This window comes from Octodon degus, unplaced genomic scaffold (assembly GCF_000260255.1).
Source record: "Octodon degus isolate 3935 unplaced genomic scaffold, OctDeg1.0 scaffold00294, whole genome shotgun sequence".
In the NCBI taxonomy this organism is placed as follows: Eukaryota; Metazoa; Chordata; class Mammalia; order Rodentia; family Octodontidae; genus Octodon; species Octodon degus.
Genome location: NW_004524870.1, coordinates 398,321 through 404,596, shown reverse-complemented (window position 1 = coordinate 404,596; position 6,276 = coordinate 398,321).

The window sequence follows — 6,276 nt, the reverse complement described above, 5'->3', positions numbered from 1 at the left end:
GGGTCTTACTACGTAGATCGAACTCATAGTGATTCTGCTTTGAGCTTCCCAAGTGCAGGGATTACAGGTGCGTGCCATCAGGCCGAGGCTCAGTCACCATTTCAGTGTACCCCGGGGGCAGAGCTGGCACAGCACTCCAGGGATTGAACCCAGGACTCTGTGCTCTGCCTAAGTAGGTGCTTAAGTCCGCTGAGCTATCTGGCCAGCCCTACAAATCTAAATGTATTGTTGTCTTCTCAAATAGACATCATATTATGATTTCTACAGTTTCAAATGACCTTAATGTTCTTGATCAGAACATAAATATCAATTAGAGTCCTTCAAGATGCTTTACAGATCTGCATGTTTTTGCCCTTTTTTCTATAATTCTGCTGGTGAAGTCTAAAACCTCAATTGTCCCTATAGATTCACACTCAAGTTTGGGCCCAAATCTCAACCAAAAAATCTGTTAATTTTTTTTCTCATAGGGTGCTTATATCCAACCCATGTCAAAACCTTGATAGTCAACATTCCCCGATTACTCCAGGCACAATAGCAGGAACTGCCTTGTAGAAGGGACTCTGTGTTACCCCCTCTGAGTGCCATTCAGCAGTAACTATCTTATTGGATCCAAGTCCCTTTTCGGATCCAGGTGAGGTGCTGCTGCCAAAATCAGCTGTAGTCACTGTCGTCTACTTTTTTGAAGTAGAAGTCACTGGCTTCTACTTTTTTAAGGAATACTGAAAATTGAACTTAGAATCTTGTGCATACTAAATTAATTTGCAACTTCTGAGCTGTACTTCCAACCCAATTCTGGCTTTTAAAATCTGTTAGATTAGCTTTATTAATTCAATTTTTAAAGATGGTCTTAAAACATAGAATGAAGGGGGCCAGCCAAATAGCTTGGTCTGGCCAAATATCTCAGCAGATTAAACTGCCTGCAAGCAGGCACAGGGGTCAGGGGTTCTATCCCCAGGCCTGGTGTGCCGGCCCTGCCCTCAAGGTGTGCTGAGACTGCAATTGAGACTGGGTGTGGTGGCGCAGGCCTGCAATCCCAGCACTTGGGAAGCTGTAAACAGGAGAATCACTAGGAGTCCAATCTAGTAGTGAAACCCTGACCACAGTTTAGATGCTTCCCTAAAAACAAACAAACAAACAAACCTTAAAATGAAGGGCCTTATCTAATCTATCTTACAGCTAATAATACTAGGAAGCAGGTGACCAATTTAGTTATATTTATCCCCAGAGTACCAACACTTTTATATTTCTATAAACACAAGCATATTTCAGACTTCATTATTTTTAAAACTTAACCAACATAAAAAGCCTCCAAGATTTTTGCTTTTGGTCTCTTTTAGCTGTCCTAAGCAGAATAGTCAGAATAATATTTATTTTTAAGCTCTTTTCAGGTATAAACTGATTTTTTATTAACTGTGGAATAAGTGCAAAATTTTTCTCTCCAATGTGGGCCTAATTTGAGAGTACCAAGGAGTAAGAAGGGACAGACACATTTAATGAGCCTTAAGCATAAAAGGATATAGTAAAAAATCCAGAATACAGTCAAGATACACTAGGTATTGGACTATATGAATCTCTTTGAATGTTGACATTTGGCATATACGTGTATACGCAGACAGTTCCCATTTTACAATGGCTGCACTTACTATGCGTCTTCATAATGGTGTATAAGTGATACTAATTCAAAATTCAAGTTCAAATATTAGGATTTTCAGATATTCACAGTTTAAATTTGGGTCCTTTCCTGATGGAGCAATATGTAGCAAAATGCTTATACTCTCTTGTGTTGACAGTCAGGGGCAATACGCCACAGCATCTAGGAAGAAACTGGTGACCATGCAACTGTAGCACCTTTACCTTCAAACAATCATTTTTAGCTGACTCCTTCAGATATTATTCATTCTCAGTGCTCACAGCTGCATATGTTGGTAATGAAGACACACACCACCATACTGTCTTGCATTTTCATTTCAGTACTTCGTTCTATTACACAAAATGTTCAAAATTCTAATATAAAATAACCATTGTGTTCTTATGTGATGTTAGTCTACTGTAGGGCAATGTAAGTGTGCTGAGCAGGGTTCAAGGTAGACTGGGTTAAGCTTCAATAGTCCATATTCAATATCCCACTAAATATAATTTCAACATGCCTTACTTTCAATTGACAATGTGTTTATTTGGATGCAATCCCCGTATAGGTTGGACAGCATCTAAAAATGAACTCCAAAATCAACGTGCCATCCCATTTCATTCCCAAGAGCTTTTACAGATTTGTAGATGTCCAATTTCTCACATATTGGGAAAAAGTGAAAGTAAGGATGAATTAGAATGAGATATCTGATTTCTCTTCCTTTTCTTGTAAGGACACTAATTCCATAAAAGGTTCCTACCTTCATGACAATCTAAACCTAATTATCCCGCATACAGCCACCAGTGCTATTACATTGAGTAAAAAGTCCCTCTCTATGGAGAGAGACCACAGAAAATATTATAGTGTGTCATTTTTAGTTATTACTTTGGTAAGCAGAATATATAGATTCAAGAGCATAAAGAGTATTAAAACAGAATTTCTAGAAAGCAACTGTCATTTTAAATTTCTTTGGTATGCTACATGGCCTTCTAGATTTGTACAGACATGATATGATCTCCATATTTTATATTCTGTAATATAAGTAGGGGGTTAGAAATGTAAATGAGTTGCCCAAATATGTACAGTTAAAGGGACAAGTTGATCAAAGTTATATAGGAGCCCTAAAAGGTATTTTATACATTTGGTATTTTAATCAGACTCTCGACTCATGTCCTGCATTCATTTGAGAATTCTGCACCACATGATCAATAGGTTGCATGCAGATGATGAAATTTTAAGAGTAGCAGTTTTCAAATTTGGAGACTAGACCAAATTTTCCCAATAGCTTATGTCCATTTAGAGATGGTATTCCAGAGTATTGAAACCTGAAGCACATTGTAACTGCCAGATTTCATACACTATACTGGATCCAATTTGTACCACACATTTCATAAATGCCTGATGATTAATCAGAGACATTTTCCATCAGGACATACCAAGAAAAGCAATTTCTAGAAAGGTCACTTACCCAGCTCTTCCCTAGAAAGCCAAGCAAGGATGACATAAGCCTAAAATTAATGCAATTCTAGTAGTAATTTACATTTGAATGCATAAAGAATTTTTACATATTCAGTAATACACCAAGATATTTAGAATAAAATGTATCTTCTATATCATTATTTTTGAAAGAGACAGTTGGGGCTGGGGAGATGGCTCAGTAGAATAAGAGGTTGCCTGGCAAGCACAAGGGCCTGAGTTCAATCCCGGTTCTTCCAAAAAAAAATAAATAAATAAATGAGAGAGACAGATTTAAAAATACTTCCTAAGTTAGCAATTAAAATTAAATAAATTGTAACGGTACATCTGATACCATTGTATAGATAAATTACAATAAAATAGTAATGTTAATAATGATATATTTTGTATTACTAGGGCAAGAAAATTTATTTCTTTTATTTCTTTATCTATTTTTAAAGAGAATTAAAAACTTAAAAATTAACAATGATATAGAATTTCACTGGACAAAATGATAGGAATTCAACAATGGTTGTTATATTGTATATAACAAGAAATTATACATATCACTCATCAATATCTGGCACAATGTAATAGATTGTGCAGGTGGCTTGTTTCCTAGCCTCTTTTCCAGAGTACTAGGATTATAAGTATGTGACACTGTGTTGGGGTAATTAATATTTATTTAAGGACTGTAACACATTAACATACTCCACAAATTCTGAATTACCTAATATATGTGTGTATCTGCACTTTCTGTATGTATTAATATGTAGGGTTGTACCATTAATGCTGTGATCATATTATAGTTAATTATAGTCTCATTGTACAGAACCACATGTATTTATCTAAATTTCTTTATTGTCTTGCTATTGTTAAATTTGAAATAGAAGTAATTAATTTCACATTTGTTGTGTGGAACAGCACAATGGCCTTGGGATTCGGATAATGGATTGGCCACTTTGTCTGCTGAGACATTTTTACTGCTGCTTGTGTTCCTCAAGACATGCCAAAACACAGCTCTCTGTTTCATTCACATAAAGCATAGACCTTGACATTTAATTCTATGTCCTCCTGACTTTTCTAAAGAGTGCTTTACTTTAAATTCTATGAGATGAACAAGATAACATATCACAGAACCCCAAACTCTTGAACATTTAAACATTTGAGAACCGGGTCAATTTTTCACATGAAACTTTATGTAAGAAATTCAACATGTTGTAGTCTTAAAGTTGCAAAAGTTTCAAGTCATATTTCATATTGCAGGCTTTCTATAAAGTTGAGATAAACCATCATATCTGGAAAGAATTTTTTAAAATGGTAATTAACTTCTGCGTTAGTTACTTTTCTATCCTTGCTGGGACAGAATAGCCAATACTGACAAGTTAAAGGGGAGAAAGTTTACTTAGCTCACAGGCTGTAGAGGTTTCAGTCCGTATTTGACTGGCTCTAAGGTAGGGTGGCATGGAAGAGGGGCAGCACTTCATGGAGGTGGAAAACACCAAAAGCAACAAGAAAGGAGGGGAGAACAAGTCCTTTTCTTTCCCTTGCAGTGAATGTAAGGCTGCTTGCCCTAGGGAGGGAGGGCACTCACAACTCACAATTCTTCCAGCATTAGCCCATGAACCAATCACAAACCCTACCAGACCACCTACATGACTGTATAAAACTTTTTTTGGGGGGGTGGGGTGGGGATCATCTAGATACAAACCGTAACACTCATATGATATAAATCTTTTCAAAAGGAGTTTGATTGTGTTAATAGCTTAATGATGATAGCCTAAATCCTAAGCCTGGGTATTTCAGAAACTGAATCTGTGCAAATTAAATAACTAGTTGAATGCATTTTTTTCACTCAAGCAACTTGTCTTAAAAGAAAAATAAATAAAATAAATAACCGGATCAAATAAGATTTTTGGCAGTGCATGAGAAACTAATTTGCTGGATAGTTTACTCTCAACTGGAAATTTTTGTAGACATAGCCTCAGGCGTGTGTAGTAGGCACAGCTTGCTTTATTTTTATTTTGACTCAAATCTCCGGTATGAGATTTCAATAGTCTTTATCTTGAATAACTACTTATACTGGATATTTTTTACGGACTATGTGCCTAAAACCTACCATTTTATTTTATTCAAGAAAATGACATCCTTTTTAAGGCATGGTCACAGAGTAATGAGATGTTACTTAATTTGTTTGTCAATCCATAGTGAAGGTAATTTCAAACCAGAACAGCCAAAATATTGTTCTCATTTGGAGAAATGGTAGCTAAATTAGAAAAGCATTCAACATTTGGGTATGACTACCCTGAAGGACAACTCTTGTTTTGTTAGAGAAATTCTGACATCCTTGTTTCAAACCCAATAGAACAAGGGAAGAACCAATGTAGAACCAATCACAACTTCTTAGTTTTCCTCTTCACAGATTGTTGTAAAATTAGAGGAAATAAGGATAATGTGGTTTTGTTTCTCTTCTTAGTAGCTTTGAATAAAGTGTGGGGGGAACTTAGCTTGTTAATTCAGGCTTAGTCCTTTGTAAACAAACTTGTTATAAATCAGAGAAAAAATGAAATCTGTTGATTTAACAGGCTGAGCAATAGACAAGATTATGTTCTTCAGACAGAGATAGGAGAGCCTAACACCTCACATTTAACTCTAGTCAAGGTTTCTGGGGTAAATAAAATATGGATCTACACTGGTCATTAAAGAGTCTCACTATGCAGCTTGAACTCATAGTGATCCTCCTGTTTTTAGCTTCCCCAGCTCTGGGATTACATGTGCACACCACTATGCCTGGACTCTGTGGCTGGCTCAGGCAGGGCTGGCATAGTACGTGGTGTCATGAATCCAACTATGGTTTTTTCATTTGCCTAAGCTTGCCTAAGTAGGCACCTTATTCCATTGAACTATCTCACCTGCTTAGCAATAAAATTCTTGCAAATTCTAATCATGCTTAATCTACCAAACTTATTTCAAAGCTTTGTAGTTTCTTTGCTTAAGACAAAAGAAAATATTTAAAAAACCCTAACTTTTTATTTTTATTGTTTTACCCAAGATTCTACAAAAATTATATTAGCTTGGAAAAAAATCAAAATATCAATCGGACATTTTCCAATATGTTCATTCTTAGAACCTGTTTAATTTCTATTGGAAAGGAATAACTCTAAGGCTGGCAAGATAGCTCAGTGGACTAAGCA